The following is a 15,162-nucleotide window of genomic DNA, read 5'->3' as shown; positions in this document are numbered from 1 at the left end:
TACCATGAGGTTTTAGCTTCCTGTCATACTAATTCCTTTCCTGCCATTCAGTACGACTCCATATGCTGTTTCATTCAACTGCAGAATGCTTCCCTAAATTTGTAGCTATAAACATATTCTTTTGTCTTTTGGATTACATTCATGAAATTGGTGCTGGAGGAGAATGTGTTCCTTTGCAATTCCATATGGCTATAGAACTACATCCTTATCGACAGAGAGAGACAGAGACAGAGACAGAGAGAGGCTGACAGAGACAGAGACAGAGAAACACTGGGCTGGCTGTGGGCTTTTGAAAAAGCCCAATGGCACACTTTCTCCAACAAGGCCACACCTATTAATCCTAAACCTATCAGAGTTTTACTCCCAGGTGACGAGCATTCAAATATATGAATGGGGCCATTCCTATTTAAAACACCACATATACCCAGGGAGCCTATAGGGCTGGATATATTCCCACGTGAAAGTCACATCTCCTTTTTGCCATGACATAAATATCTGCTTTTACCCTCCTGGTGATGATATTAGCAGGTGAGATCCTGGGGAGATTATTAGTTCATAGTGGGGGGGCAGGGGCGGGAGCTACCACTAATAGGATTTGTGCACATAAAACAGGTGAAAGACTGCTCAGCTTTTCCCCCACGGAAGGATGCTGTGAAATAGCACCATCTATGAACCAAAAAGAAAGTCCTCACCCAACACAGAATATTTTGGCTTGTGCCTTAATTTTAGACTTCTTAGCTTGATAATGAGAAAAAAAATGATGGAAAATAAATCTTCCATTTATAAACTTCCCAGTTTATGACATCTAGTTAATAGCAGGTTGAACAGGCTGAGATATGTATATGACCATTCCAGACCTAAAAATAAAAACCCCAAAGATACTTACTCTAGATTACTGCAACATGTGGCATTCCTGTGCCTTCAAAAATAAGAACTATTAAAATGACCTTCTTGTAGTATGTGGAAACATATTATATGACAAAAAGAATGGCTAGTGGAAGTATGCCATGTTAAATACACAGGATGATATTTTACATATTATCTTGAATCACTTGTGATTTTTCTGGTTGGTTGTGTTAATCATAAGTTAATTGCCAGTCATTTTTAAAGAAAACCTTACAAAAAGCAAGAAAACAAAAAACCTCTTCTCTCTTGTATAAATTAAAGACAAAACAATCATCTCGGCTAACTATTCCCAGGCTCTATCTTTGGGAAATGTGATACAAAATGATTGTCACTCTTCCTTGTCAAAAGCAGTTAGATATCATAATCATAAATAATTAAAAGTAAATTTGTACATATAAACAATTTAGCTATGATAGAGACCTCTCAGGTGGTAGTAAAGGAAGTCAACAGAGACAACCAAATAAAGCCACAGTGTATTTGAAAAGGCTGTAGGAAACTTGATCATTGGTAAGCTAATAAAAGCACACATAGTTTGAAAGCGGGTATGGATGAATCAAGCCATTCCCAGAAGTCACAGGTTATTAAACAAAATTACAGTACCATAAGATTTATCTCACTAAGTGTTGTTGGAAAAGGAGGACTTTGAGGCTCCCAAACAACTCAGGTGATTGTCACTCTTGCTCACGCAGTACTGGTTGGTATTGCCTTATTGCTGAAGATAGCATATGTCTTGGTCACAGGACTTAGCGAAACCAAGCCAAAACTTGGCTAGAGGCTTCCTTCCTGCTGACTATCTTTAATGATGCCACAATGTGTTGTTAGGTGGCCTATTTGGAGTGGGGGTGGGCATTATGCTCAACAATCTTATTTGGCTGTAGATCTTTTGTGCAACACTGCCAACCAGCTGTACAAAATGGGCCTGCTGGTGCTTAAATGAGGGAAAGGGTCCTTCAGAGTGAAGGAGGTTTCCTAGCCTTATGTGGGCTTTAACTCAGGTGTTAGGGGGCTGTTATATTATGATCTCTCAAAGAATTTGTGAGATGAGCTATACTATTTTGTGAATTTGAAGAATGAATTATATAGACCATGTAAGAGTGCGTTGTAGAAGGAAGTTTTTCTTTAGGATTGTTGTTGGGAACTTAGACATAGAGAGCAGGTGTGAATCCTCAAAAATGGTATGTCATGAAGTTGATAGTCTAGAGGCTCTTTATAAGACCTATGGTAGGTATGGTGGTGAGGCATGGGGAGATAAGCTGGTCAGTGTGGGTGGCCTACCCGTGAGGTGTACAGGTGCTTCTCATTCTTAGTCACATCTCCATGCATAACTTTCAGGCAGTGGAGCCTCTTAAGTTTGGAAAAAAGGGGAAAAAAGATATCAAGACATGAGAGCAGCTTCCAGAACCCAGTTCTGATATTTCTGCCCAACATAACTAAGGTCATTTCAGGTTCTGGATAATCCCTAAACTGTTCAACTAGTTTCTATCTCCTGTTTTCCTTCGTGTAATAGTGGCAAATCTGTTATAGGGGCAACTAAACACTTTATATTTGGATTTGATGTCTGTTGCACAAGAGAAAATTAGTGTCTGGTACTATAAACCCTCTCAAAATCCTATGGCTGGGCAGGTCAGAGAACCTAGGGGAGGATGGTGTTGTGGCTTTACTAAATGGGCATGGTGTGCCTCTCAAGATGCATTATAAATAACTATTTATGTCTAAAGAGTAATGTTGCTGTCATTTTGTCTTAAAGAAGTGTCTTTTCATTGTGGTCAGTTGTTGTCAAGGTATGCAGAATAAATGACTGTTGAATGCCCATGCATAAACATGACAGGGCTCAGGGAACACCATGGTAAGGAGAGCAGAAATAATTTAAGAGCTACAAGAAAAAAAAGGGGGGATCTGTGTACTCAGCTGTTTTAAGTTCCTGACATAAAGGACTATAACTTTAAATTGTGAGTCAAATAAACTCCTTTCCTGTATATTGCTTTTGTTGGGGGATTTTTATCACAGCAACAGGAAAGGGAACTAAAACTCATCAAATTTCAAGCATATAGTCCAGTGTTATTAACCAGAGTTGTCATTATTTACCTCTCAGGGTGTAAAATGCTTGCTGCACAAGTATGAAAGTCCAGAGTCCAGATGGTCAGAACCAAAGGAAAGCTAGATATTGTAGCACCCTTCTGCATCTTCAGTGTTTCTATGGCAATATGGTAAAGAGATACTGGAGAATCCGCAGTGGAAAACCCCCAGATGTATACAGTTATAAACAAGAGACACTGTCTCAAACAAAGTGAAAGTTGAGGCCCAGAACTCAAGGCTGCTGGCTGACTTCTTTGTAGGCACCATGACAGAATCTTGCCATACATATGGATATGCAAACATGTACAAGTATAAAAATAAAACTGATTTAAGGTCATAGGAATCCATATAAAAGAGAATAGACCTTCCAGTGGGAAGTCTATGCTCCATAAATATATCTCCTTGTTCAAGCAAACCCCACAGAAAGCACAGAATAATTTTTTGTTAACCCAAATTAAAACATACTGCATATTTAAAGTAAAAAATCTGAATATACAATGAACAGTTTTTGGATTAACTAATTAATAGCTTTCACGGGAAGCAAAATAAACTCATTGCTCACTTAACCAGGCAATTGGATCTCAAAGCTGCTTGAGCAGAAGGCAGTTTATGCTGTTCGTGAAGCAAATTGAATGATTTTATCCCGGAACTGTGTTGTGTTGGCTTTGCTTATCAGTGTAACAAATACCAATACTTAAGAGGTAATTGAATGCACATTTATCCTATTCTGCAGTTTTAGAGATAAAACCTGAGTCTGATAAAGCTACAATAAAAGTGACTGTAAGGCTATGCTTCTTTCTAGAAACTCCACAAGGTTTATTCTGATAATGAAAATTTTGTTTGGCTTGATTGACACCATGAGGCTCCTCTCCTCCTACTAGCTTTAAGCTGAGGTCCTTTGCCAAATTATAGAAACTATTTTACTCTTACATTGCTTCTAATGACTCATGTATTGTATAAGTTCAAGCATTAGTCTAGTTTTTTTTCCTATTTAAAAAAGTACCTGAAGTTTCATAACTGATAAAGGAAAGATACTTATTTTGCTCACAGTCTGAAAGGTCACCCTGTAAAGGGCAACTGTAGCTGTGTCATAGTTTGAGGAGCTACATCATGGCAGCACTGTACACAAAAGGAAGAAATCACACAAACTTGTGCCTCCATCATGGTAGCTAGCCTTATACTCTCCAGAGAGGAGTATAAAAAGCTCTCCATTCTGGAACCTAATCAAATAAGGGAGGAAATATTAAAATAAGAGCTAGAAAATGGAATAACTACAGTACTTAAAGCTGTCAAACTCAACTGCAGTAATCAGATGTTCAGATAGGATGCCAGGAAGGGAATGGGGAATTCAAAAATTGTCTTCCACTAAGCCCCTCCCCTTCTCAGTATTAGCATAATAGGGATCTTTCTTCTTACATTGGAAGTTAGTGGGATTTTTTCATATCCAACCGTATCCAACTCTTGTATAATCTATTATTTATTATATAAATATATGCTGTATATTTATTATGTAAATGTATTCTATAATTATAATATAATATAATTATAAGTACAATATAATTATGTATACTAATAATTATAATTACTATATTTGTCCAATTTCAAAATCCTTAACCATAAATGTATTTTCCAGTTCCTTTTTGTGGACTTGAGAATGATAGAACTGTAGGTCAAAGTGCTTGAGGCTAAGTCCGACAACCTGCATTCAATCCCCAAGACACACATAATGGACAGGGAGAAACAATTCCCACAAAGTTGTCTTCTGACTTTTGCACTGTGGTGTCCACAAACACACACAAGAGGAAGAAAGAAAGAAAGAGATAGAAGTAAAGAAATAACCAAGTTTCCTATTAGTAGCATTCACTTCAGAGTTTCATCTTTGAATAATCAATGTGTGACCTAATAACATCATACAATTCCTTAAATGGAATTTGTTGAGAATGAAAAAAATCAGTTTGTTTTGTTTTTATATAATATAATTCTTTCTAGGTCAGGAACAAGCATAAGTGCTCTGAGCATACCAAGATGAATTATACAATGTTCTTATCCACAAAGATCCAACAACAAATTAATATGTCACAAATAACTACAAATCAATAAGATACACACTCCAATGGAAGCATACCAAAAATGTAATGAGTAGTACAGCTGATGGAGTATCATTCTGCTTCTTGGTCATGTGAACAGCTGTAATGCATTGACTTTCAAACTTGGACATGATGGTAAGTAGTTTTTTCAGGATAAGAATCTGAACCTAGCCTTTAACAGCTGAGCCATCAGAGGAGGCAGGGTAGGGGTGGGGGGGAGGTAGGCAGGAAGCAGAGGAGAGGAGGGAGGGGATGTCCTGTGGTCAGGATGTAAAATAATTGAAAAAAAAAGTTAATAAAAGAAGAAGAATCTGAAGAATTTAACTGTAGGATAGAAGATGGCTATCTAACCTTGAGCCTCTAAAACACCACCAAAATTGTGGAACATTAATGCACCACTCCCTGAGAAGAAGGAAAAGCAGGGGAAGGGACAGCAGCCGCAACACAGATGCATATGACAAAATGGATGATTGACCTATCAGAACTCAAGAATGAATCCTCAAGCATTGTGAGGGTTAATCTTCATCTTCAGCTTGATAGGATTTAGAATCACCATGGAAACACACTTTTGTGTGCATATATGAGGGTATTCCTAGAAAGGTTTCCTGAATGTAAACAGAATCATCCACAAGCTGGGGTCATGAACTGAACAAAAAGGACAAAGTGAGTTGAGCGTCAGCATGCACCAGGCTCTCTGCCTCCTGACCACAGATGAAATACAATCATCTGACTCCCGCTCCTACCAACATGACTTTCCTGAGCCAAAATAAACCCTCCCTTCCTTAAGTCACTCCTGTCAGGCATATGGTTACAAACAATTAATATAAATGATAAGAAGTCTACATCTTCTGCCCATGAAAACACAAAGTGACCACTCTCTGGAAGACTGAGGGCCAATCATTTAAGGAGACTAAGGCAAAAACTGTCAACAAAGTTGGAGACACAGAACTTTGACTTCCTTTACTGAATGACATGTGGGAAAGTTCCCTGGTGCTCTGGAAGAAGTCAACAGGATTGTTCTCCTATAAAGGTTATGTGACACTAAACACAATTGAGAATTTGTCTGCCATACAGAGGGCAGGGTAGTCTGAGACCACTGGTCCTCATACTTGTCTTCAGCTCTGACAACAACAGTCAGGCCAGTTGTCCCTGAATGGGAGCATCAGCAACTCTTCACATGAAAACTAATCAAAATATCCAGGAGCTAGTGTTCCAGTGAAATTCAAAGCCATCATCTTACACTTTCAGTGATCCCAACTGTTTTTGCTCTTCTTGATTGCTGACAAACTCAAAAGCTTTGCTCCTTTTGCTTCTCACCGACTGGGGTCCTGGACTGTGTAAGTGGGGAATGGTAGCTCAGAGGAAGCTTGCATCCATCACTTCCTGCCTCTTGATTGCGAATAGGATGTGATGTGATCAGCTGTCTTAAGTTCCTCCCACCCCAGTATTCAACAATAGTGGACTGCACACTTTAAACACGAGTTAGAATAAGCCCTTTCTCCCTTAAGAGACTTGGGTTAGGGTATTTTATCCAAGCAAGAGAAAAAACCAAGACAACCTCCATCTTCAAAAGACCTTGGTGATATTTTCCAGAATATTTTGGGAAGAAATTCTCTAAAATGGAGCTCCTAGTCTATTGGATTTAGGTATGGCAGACCCAGTTTATTGGGGGATTTATGAAAGCAACGCCACGTAGTTAAAAAGGAGGTTTATTTTGGGGTAACTTACAACAAGTAAAGAAATAGGTTACGGGATCCAGGAGAGGTGAAATGCAGTCCAGAGTGTTCTCTGGGGAACTCTGCTCGGTCTACCATCCAGTATTCAGGATCACCAGGAACCAAGACAGCCGGCATATTTCGGGTCTTAAGGGTTCCTTTCTTGGCCCTGCTTCTGGGGTAGGCCACAGGTAGGCGTGACAGTTACTGGAAGCCTCATTGGGGGTAGTACTTCCAGGTCAAAGCTGGAACAGCTACCCACTACACCAGTTAACTAAGAAAAACAATATATAACTTCAATTATTTATTATTGTTGAATATTACACAGATATTATAAAAACTGGATGAGAAATGAATATTTTAATCTTGATTGAGAGTTTGACCTATTTTGAGAGAGAAAATAAAATTGTTGAACTTTGTAAGTGGTCTATTAGTAAGCTAAAGAAAATGAAACTATGGTCTACTGTGTATTTGTATGTGTGTATGTGCGCGCACACACGTGTGTTTGTGTGTGTGTGTCCTTGCGGTGTACAGGCATCCAGATATTTCAATATTTATAACCACCTACTTCTATCTAATATTCTCTATCTACCTATGCATCTATATAATAACCTGAATAAACATGGAGAAATATATGGGCTAAATCATCTTCACCAAAAGTGCATTATGACATGGGTAAAGAAACAAATATTCAAGAGAAGTCTTGATAATATTCCTAATTTGAGTAACTTTCTGTCATAAATGAATACACTAGAGTAAATTGTATGTGAAGAAATACAATAAGTATTTGGAAATTTATCAATATAATTCAAATTGTTTTATAGATATTAATCATTTGTGTTAAAAATAATACTTATCTTGCACACTTCAAATTTTACAGCTTGAAATTCTTCTCCAAGTAGTATAGATCCATTATCTTAAATCTGAGGAAAACATAGGCCAGAAAGTACTAACAACTAATTCAAAATTAACAATGGACCTGATGTGAAAGACCAAGAGAGCAACAGGGTATTACATATTTATTTCTAATTATTTCTAACAATTAGACATAAATTGGTATTACCAAACTCAGAACCTTTTGCTACCAGCTACGTGAATAACAATCATAAAACCTAGTGGCATACAAAGTGCAATGTAAACTGTATGATCTAAACAGTGGCAAAAATACTGTTGGGTTTTAACTAAATATATAAAAATATAGAAGTCTGACAAAAATAAAATAAAAAATAAACTAATGGCATAAAACAGTGAAGACTTGTTGGTCCCCACAATTCTGTGTCTCAAGATTTGGAGCGGGAAGGGGGGGACTTAGTGGTGCTCATCTTGCCCACAGGACATCAGATGAGTTTTTTCACTTGGTTGCATTAGGTTCAAATCTGTTTGCAGGGGTGCTATTCCATATGTCACATCACATACTGGGTTTGGGGATCCTCACAGCATGGTGCTCCCAGGATAGTAAATCTTCTGACATGGTGACTGACTTCCAAGAAAAATTTTTCACAAAGGATATCCATCAATGTCTTAAATCTCTTAACAAGCCTCTTGCTTTTTTTCTAACATTATACTGGGCAAAGTGAGTCATAACCCAAGTTCAGAATCACAAATGCAGGATTATTAGAGCATCGTTGTTTGATACAAGGCATGTGACTGTGAAACAATAACATTTTATGGAACAGACGTTGTATATGGTGAGTGTGACTTTTAAGTGTGGCTATTAAGCAACCGGGTATACCTAAAGGAACAAATGTATCTATCCGTCCTGGGTATTTCAGTTCATGAAGAGAAAGACTATGATCTGTAGGTCAAATCTGGTCAGCTAATTGTTTGTCTGTAGCCCACCAGCTATATGCAGATACTTCCTAAGATAATGAGAAGATGCTGGGCTTTGGTGGCACAAGCCTTTAATCATAGAACTTGGCAGACAAAGGCAGATGAATCTCTCAGTTTGAGGCTAGTTTAGTCTACAGAGTGAGTTCCAGGATAGCAAGAGCTACACAGAGATACCCTGTCCAGAAAAACCAAAACAAACCAAACAAAAAGATAATGAGAAGAAAAAATATGTGTGTAAAATTACAAATTCAAATTTCAGTGCCCATAAAATTCTTTAATATGTGGAAATGTTGAAATCTCTCTCTCTCTCACACACACACACACACACACACACACACACACACACACACACACACATACACACACACCACCTTAAAATATTGAATAGTAAAATTAATATGGGGACCAATGTGGTCAAGTATGCATTTTGTGTGACCCACTCTGTTGGAAGTAATGTTTGGTTGCCTAGGCTACAGTCCCCAATTATCCAAACAAATACTAATCTGCCTGTTTCAATGAAGGTGGTTTGTATAAAGAATAAAGAAGGGGTGTTAAGGACAGAGAGAATAGATGTTTTTACCACTGTTAAAATTATTCTGCTTTCAGATTTTTCTAAATAATTTGATTGGACTTCATTCAGTCAGTTTAAAAGCACCAGAAAAATGGAAGTTTTTCCAATGATGAAATTTTGTCTCGGATCTACAGAAGCAAATCTTGCCTGAGTTTCCAACTACTCCAGTACTCCAGATTTCAGCCCTCTCAGTCCTCAACAATTACAACCAGTTCCATGAAATCTCTCCTTTCTCAGCCCGTTCCTTCTCCTTCTCCCCTCCTCAGCCCCTTCCTCCTCCACCCCTGGTTAACTATTGAACCCTTGTATGGATATTTCAGTGCCAAGAATAGTAAAGAGGTTCTGGAATAGAATTCTAAGGAATACAGTGTTGGACTAACTTTGGAATAGTTTAAACTGAGACTCTAATATAATTGAATTCACTAATATTTCTATTTTGTGTAATAAAAGCTTGGTGGTCCATTAGTCTAATATGGCAATAGAGATTTACATAACATCAGAGCTGACTGATCCCAGGAAAACACAGTTAGCTCTCACTATTCACAGACATATGTGAACACTGAATTAGTGATTGGGAAACAGGGGCTAATAGAGCAGATACATCCATTCCGACATAATGTATCTATATCTCACACAGATTGCAATTTTAAATCCTAAATGCCATTCCCTTGTCAGATCCTACTCTTATCTTATAAATGAGCATCAGTGCCTTGCTTGCGGTTTCTGCACAGGAAGGGACCAGAATTGGCATTCAAATTCTCGCCCACTGCCCTCGGAGATGTAATATTTTGTTCTATGCTGCGCTGCTCCCTCAGTTGCTATGGTCTGGCCATGTCTACATAACACAGGAAACAAAGTGGCAGACTGTTACCTTGTTTCAACTGGGCATGTCTATGTCAGACAACTCAGCATTTCTGCTGGTCTATGCAAACTGGTGGATGACTACAAAAGTGCTGTGAGTGTTCCTTTTGAAGTTAAAAAGACAATTTGGTGACAAGATGAATCGGCAAGCACGTTGCATGTGAATAATGAATATTGACTTTATTATAAAAGGCAAGGTTCTGAGAGCATGTATTTGATACCTGAAAACGCTGCAGTCGAGCTAATGAATCTAATGAAATCAGCTAGTTGTTCCTAACTGCTCTAGAGAAAGTGGGGAAATAAGGACTGAGCTGAATTTTTAATTTATCAACTCAGTGCCACACAAATAACCTGAAATCATCTGTCTTTCTTAACAAAGAAATCCTTATTTTCTGTATCTGAGTGGCTGAAATTTCTAAAAATCCAAACTGCAAATAGATGAACACCAAACAAAATTAAAATTCTAATCTTTCATGGTATCTGCCATAAACATGATGGTATTGACTGAAAACAAATGGGAGCTAGGCATAGTGGTGTAAGACAATAGTCCCAGAACTAGGTAGGTTAATGCAGAAAGAAGGAATGAGCGTTCAAGGCAAGCCTGGGATACATGGTGAGACTCTGTCTTAAAGCAAGAAAAGAATGGAATCTTGATAAATGGACTGGTGCATTCTGATAAAGACAGGGATACCTGAAACCTAATCTTTGCCAACTGAAACAGCATTTCACTCCCACCTGAGAAGGTGGGTGATAATTTCCCTGAGGAAATTTCTCTGAAGAAGCTACCTGTCAAGTAAGCTACCTGTCAAGTTTCCTCCACTCTTCCTTAAAAACTATACTTCCCTTCTCTGTTTCTAAGCCAAAGACTAGACAGAAGTCCGAACAGGTACCCACAGATAAGGCATGAAATATGACCCATGAGGAGTTAGTTATGCCACTCACCAAAGACATGCATGAGCTTTCCCATTTTCGTTGGCAAAAGTCTAGGGAACTTGTGTGGGAATGGATACTCAGGGTGCAGAATAATGGTGGAATGAACATAATGTTGGACCAGGCTAAATTTATTGATGTGGATGTGCTAGATTGAGATCTAGACTTGGAGTATGAAGTGTTAGAAGAGTCCTCAGTTGGAATTTTTCTAGGTTGTTTGAAACATGGACTTTTAAATACATTAAATGAAGTTGAAATAACAGAACTGCTTTGATATGCTGTAAATAAAGTAACTAAAGATAGAAATATCAAAAGCCTTTGACTACCTTATTCGACAGTAGTACAACAGATTTATTTACCCTGCAGGATCTGATCCACCCCACCCTTGGAAAAGACACATTTCAACACCACAACTGGGAGAAATAGACTTGAGTCCCAAATCCCAAGATCCTTGAAAAACTTTGTAGTCAATTCTTTCTGTAAGTCAGAAATGACAGTGGAGACTCCTATCACTGATTTTAGGTCTGTAGATGTGATGAGAATAAATGTATCCCAGAATTCCAGGGCCAAGAGATAAGAATCACCAAAGACAGGATAGTATGATTAACATAATGAACGGCTTCACTTGAGGAGTGATGAGAACATTATGACTCACTGACACCTATGATATTGGTTAGCTACTCATGGTATCCCTAGCCAAGAAATAGATGGGAAGTCTATTAAATTCTTACCTATATTCATTACTAGAAAAGCTTATAGGCCTGGAAACAGAAAAACAAATATGAATCACCCAAATCAAGACAGTACCAGAGTACCAGTCAAGTCTCAAAGTCTGAACCAGTTCACAAACCCAGAGCTCCTTAAGGAGACAGAGCTTGAATGCCTTAGAAGAAGGACCTTGATAGTTGGGCTGTGTGCATGTATGTGTGTTAATCTCTCTTTGAACCCAGAGAGAATAATGGCTTTTTGAGGAGGTTACTATGCCCTGGGAATGAGGCAATAATGACACTTTTCATAGATTACTGAACATTGGCTTTGAACTGACACTAATTCCAGGAAACTTAAATGTCACTGTGGTGCACTAAGTTAAACGGGGGCTAATGAAGGTCATGGGATGCATGGGAGCCCACAGCAGCTCCTTCAAATCCTTAAAGCTATGCCAGAGATTTTGCCCCACTTCTTAGATGAACAACTGTGGAATAAAGGTTATTACAATAGAAAAGGCCTAGTGGAAGCCACCAGAACAAGCTTTCCCTAGGAGAACGGTGAGCCAAAATCACTGATGCATTCTAGGATGGAGATCAGAGATAAATACCAAGAGAAAGATTTATAATTATGTTTGCAAATTTGTATTTAAATTGCAGGGACACAAAATAGGAAAAGGTGGTAAATCCTGTGACTTCTCCACTTGACTCAGCTATTTAATGGAGGAAGGAACCTTGAAGAACAGCTGCAGATGTCATAAGCGTAACGGAGTCACCCAGTGGTAGCAACAGCAACACATGTGGCTTCATTCCTTGAGAAAATTGACACCACCACTACGCCCATATTTTCTATGTAACTCTTGATCTGGAAAACTCTTCTCCTCCACCTCTACTCATAAAGAGTACCAGAGGCAATTCATCTCTAGCCAGCAAAACCAGGAGTGTTCTTTGCCATCCTACTTCTCAGGTTGGTCAACTCTCCAGGTCTGTAGCCACATTTCAATTTGCAGAGACAAAGTCTCTCCCTTTACACCAGTCCACTGCATTGATGACATAGAAACTGGACCTAGTGACCAAGTAATGATGCTGGACCCAATACTAAGACACCTTCCTGTCAGGATGTAGGGAACAGATGTAGCCGAACTTTAAAGATCTTGACCTTGGCAAAATATCTAGGAACACAGCAGGTCTCAGTGTATAGGAACATCTCTTTTCAGGTGAAATATAACTTGTTGCAGTTTGTCCCACCTACCACCAAAGAGGGGGCGGATACAAAATTCAGTGGATTTTTTTTTTCCATTTGTGCTGGCTAGTTCTTTTTTGTCAGCTTTATACAAATATAGTCCTCTGAGAGAAGGGAACCTTAACTGAAAAAAAAATGCATCCATAAAATTGGGCTGTAGGCAAACCTTGTAGCACATTTTTCTTAATCTTTCTTAATAAAGTGATTGACGTAGGAGAGCCTAGTCCATGGTGGCTACTACCACCACCTCTGGGCTGATGGGCCTGGGTACTATCAGAAAGCAAGTTGAGCAAGCCATGAGGAGCAATACGTAGCAGCACTCCTCCATGGCCTCTGCATCAGCTCCTTCCTCCAGATCCCTTCCTTAAGTCTGTGCCACGACTTCCTTCAAGGTTGGACTGTGATGTAGATGTATAAGGAAAACAAACCTTTTCTGTCCCACAAGGCTGTGGTCACGGTGTTTTATCATAGCAATAGAAAAACTAACAAGGCAATATTTATTAAATGGTTGGAATATGTGATTCTAACTCACTCACTTAAATACCGTAAACTTGCTTGTTTTTGTTGAATCCCAGGGCATGCGCAGGCTCTGCTGCACTGGGCTGCTGTATTGCCTCATCTATACAATCCAGCAGATCCAGTGATGTATGAATGCTGGAAGCAAATGGCTTTGTTAGTTAGAACCCTGAGGAAGGCTTCCATTTTATACAAGTACATGGTGAGCAGCTTTCCAAACCTTCCCCCAGTTCTTTCAAAGCCTTCATATGTTCCTCTGTGCACTTTTTTGATGTGATGGTTACTTTTCTGACAAAACTTCATTGAACTTCTTGCAATAATACTTGGCCAAACATTATTCTGGATGTTTCTATGAGGATGTTTCAGTGGGGTTTGCATGTAAATCAATAGTTGCAGGGTAGAAAAGAAGCCTCCTTAATGTGGGTTGGCCTTGCACAATTAGCTGAAGGACATAATGGTAAAGAGAAGTGATTTTCTGTAAAGCAAAAGGGACTTCTACATCTGAGAATCTATGGACAGGGCATTATCAGTTCTTCCCTGGGTGTTTCCCTCCCCTTTCTACATCCCTTCCCCCTCTGTTCTTCCCCTCCCTCCCTCTCTCCCTCATTCCCTTTCACTGTTTTCTGAGACAAGAGACTTACTACACTGCCTAGGTTAGTCTTGAAGACCTAGGCTCAAGAGATCCTGGCTCAGTTTCCTAAGTAGATGAGACACAGGTGTGTAACACACACACACACACACACACACACACACACACACACACACACACACACACTAGGGGAGCCGTGGCAGGCAGCACCAATAATATATGAAAATGTTCATCTAGGATTCCATATTCCACCTTTTAATGTCACAGCCTCTACAACACTTGGAGGTACAAAAAGACTTTTATCTTTGGTCCTTACCAGAATCTAATGAGATCAGTGCGGGCATAAGTTAAACTGTTTTAAAAAAGGCAGAATGAAGGTAAATGATGATGTTTGTCTATCAGTGTGGTGTATATATTTGTTAATTAAAATTAATAAAGTTATATACAACCTTGTGATCTTCACTGAGATGATAGGCCAGCAGTTGTCAACTCTTGCTTTTATCACTTTGTTCTATGTGAATAATTTCATTTGACATTATTGAGAGATAACTGATTATTACACTTGAAATAAAAATATAATTGTCTTATTTACATATTGCCATTTTATTTGAAGTTTTACAAGAACTGAGGCTTAAATAATGGATAGATAACAGTGATGTGTTGGTTGCAAAGGGAAGGGATGATTCAATACCTTGGTCAAATTTTATTGTGGCCACTAGATGGCACTAAATAACCAGCTCTCATGCTTTTGCTTCACAGAAGTCCTGCCTTAACTGGTTTCTATTGTCAGCTGGCAAATTGCAGAAAAGAAATATAAAAGCTATTTGCTGGAGATTTTGAACAAGATAAAGGTTTCATTAGTAGAAAAGAGAACACATTTTGTAATTCAATTGCTAGCAGAATGATTGTCTTTATTGTTATATATTTGTACAGTTAAAAGCACAAAATAGGATCAGCACAGAAACACATAGGAAAATGTGGTAAGGCTAAATGCAGTAGGCTTTAGCTGGGAATGTTTATCTTGACCAGATATCGAGTGCAGGCAAATGAGTCGAATATAAAATGTCTGCTGAGATGCTTTGAGAGATACTTTGAACCTCATAGAATAGACTGCTTGTTGTTATATCATACCTG

The sequence above is a fragment of the Peromyscus californicus genome, unplaced genomic scaffold (assembly GCF_007827085.1).
Source record: "Peromyscus californicus insignis strain IS unplaced genomic scaffold, ASM782708v3 Scaffold_13__1_contigs__length_99412109, whole genome shotgun sequence".
NCBI lineage: Eukaryota > Metazoa > Chordata > Mammalia > Rodentia > Cricetidae > Peromyscus > Peromyscus californicus.
This window is presented reverse-complemented; position numbering follows the sequence as displayed.